Consider the following 2,416-nt stretch of genomic DNA (forward strand, 5'->3'; position numbering starts at 1 on the left):
TGTCAGCCTCTCACTTTACTCTAATACCCACAAAAGCACCTCTTTTCTTGGCTTCCCTTAAGAACTATACATGAGATTTTAAAACATTCTAATTACTTTCTATTTAAACAGCATTATTACAACATGTTGCTTGGAGCACCATGAGCTGGGTTCTCGGGCCACCTTGGGGTATGTGTAGGGCGACGCTGTGACAGTCAGTGGATCAAAAGAAGCTCCATGGTTATCTTCCTCATACGCAGACTTTCCCCATGATGTTTCAAATAAGCGGCATTTCTGTCGATGGAACATATTCCAATGCATTCCAGCAAATAATGTAGTAAGAGTGCTTAAAGAGATATAGTGACTCTCCAAAATTACAATTTTTATCTTTTGTATTAGTTTCCTATGGCCAACATAATAAACTACCACAACACTGGTGGCTATAATGACACAAATTTATTTTCTTACCATTCTAGAAGCCAGCAATCCAAAGATGAGCTAAAGTCAAGGTAGCAGCAGGCCTGTTTCATTTGGCAGGGAAGGATCCATTCTTGTTTTTAAATATGGAGCGCTTCATGAATTTGCATGTCATCCTTGTGCATGCGTCATGCTAATCTTCTCTGCATTGTTCCGATTTTAGTATATGTGCTGCCAAAGCGGGCACACGGCAGGACCGTTCTTAGCCTCTTCCAGCTTCCGGTGGCTGCTGGCACTCCTGGCCTATAGGCACAACACTCCAAAATCCTCCTCACTGATCACTTCGCCTTCTCCTCTCCTTGTTCTTCTAAGTGGACATGTGATTATATTTAGGTCCACCTGGATAATCCAGAAAAATCCTCCCACTTTAAGATCCTTCACTAAATCATACCTGCAAAGTTCCCTTTGCTATATAAGGCAGCATTCACAAATTTCAGGAATGAGGACAAAGATATGTTTGGGGGCCATTATTCAGTCTACCATATCTCCTAAAGCTCATTAATTTCCTTAAACACAAAACAGAATATACTTAGGGAATGGGAAGGGGTCACTAATGGCAGTGATGATTATGGTAAAAACAGTAGTATTTGTCTTTTTTTAAAAAAATTTTTGAAGATTTTATTTATTTGACAGAGAGAGAGAAAGAGATCGCAAGTAGGCAGAGAGGCAGGCAGAGGAAGAGAGGGAAGCAGGCTCCCTGCTGAGCAGAGAGCCCGATGCAGGGCTCAATCCCAGGACCCTGAGACCATGATCTGAGCTGAAGGCAGAGGCTTAACCCTCTGAGTCACCCAGGTACCCAGTAGTGATATTTCTAACAATAAAAATTACAGACGTAGTTACAATGACAGCAGTGATATGAGTAGCAACAGCAGGTGTAGCTGCTACCGTTACTGAGTACCCCTGATATGCCACACCCCTCCCAAGGATCCTAAGCCTTAGTCTTCACAACAGTCCTAAAAGAAATGCACTGATTTACTTTATTATTTTCTCCACTATCCAGATGAGAAGAATGAGGCTGAGATCACTGAAGAGCCTTCATAAAGTCATACCCCTAAAGCTTGGCAGAACTGGAATTTAAATACAAAACAAAACAAACAAACAAAAAAAGAACTTTGAAATCCAGACAATCCACTGCATCCTTCTGATACCCAAGGTGGCAATGGTAGCATATCTTCCAGGATAATCTGGACCCTAATATTTCTAACTGTGAAAGGTAAATTGGACAGCTTTGATATAGTAAAATAAACCATTTCTGGTTTTGAGAGACAGAGAGAGAGAGACAGAGAGAGTGTGCATACACATCAGGGAGGGGAAGAGCAGAGGGAAAGGGAGAGAGAGAATCTTAAGCAGTTTTGGGGCTCAATCTCATGACCCTGAGATTGTGACCTGAAATTAAGAGTCAGACACATAATGGACAGCAACACAAGTGCCCCTAAAATAAACTTTTGAATGACAGATGTCTCCATAAGCACAATGAAACATAAGCAATAAACCATGGGGAAATATTTTTTTCAGTATAAAGATTTAATATTTTTTATCTACAAAGAACTATACATTAAGAAGAGGAAATAACCACTTAAGATGCTACATTGATATTATCCAGCAGATCTCTAGAACATATTCATTTTGCATGACTGAAACTTTACTCCTTGATTAACCCCTCCCACCAGCTCCTACTTTCTGTCATCATGATTCTGGCTACTCTAGGTACCTCCCAGAAGTGGAATCATACAGTATTAGTCTTTTTTTTGTGTCTGGCTTATTTCACTTAGCATGGTATTCACAAGGTTCATCCTTGTTGTAGCCTGTGTCAGACTCTCTTTCCTTTAATAATGTTTTTTATTTTAATAATATTTAATAATACTGCATTTATATTATATATAAATATTATATAATATTTAATAATATTCCACTGCACACATGTATGAATTTTGCTTTATGCATTTATCTGTTAATGGAC

General features: G+C 39.2%; 1 non-coding gene across 1 annotated transcript; it reads right to left on the reverse strand.

Annotated features, from left to right (window-relative positions):
* Nucleotides 1-536: 536 nt before the first annotated feature.
* On the reverse strand, nucleotides 537-643 carry LOC125084136 (U6 spliceosomal RNA). Its single transcript, XR_007122495.1, has one exon. It is a non-coding gene; the product is annotated as a U6 spliceosomal RNA (small nuclear RNA).
* Nucleotides 644-2,416: the final 1,773 nt, after the last annotated feature.

This window comes from Lutra lutra, chromosome 13, assembly GCF_902655055.1.
Source record: "Lutra lutra chromosome 13, mLutLut1.2, whole genome shotgun sequence".
Lineage (NCBI taxonomy): Eukaryota > Metazoa > Chordata > Mammalia > Carnivora > Mustelidae > Lutra > Lutra lutra.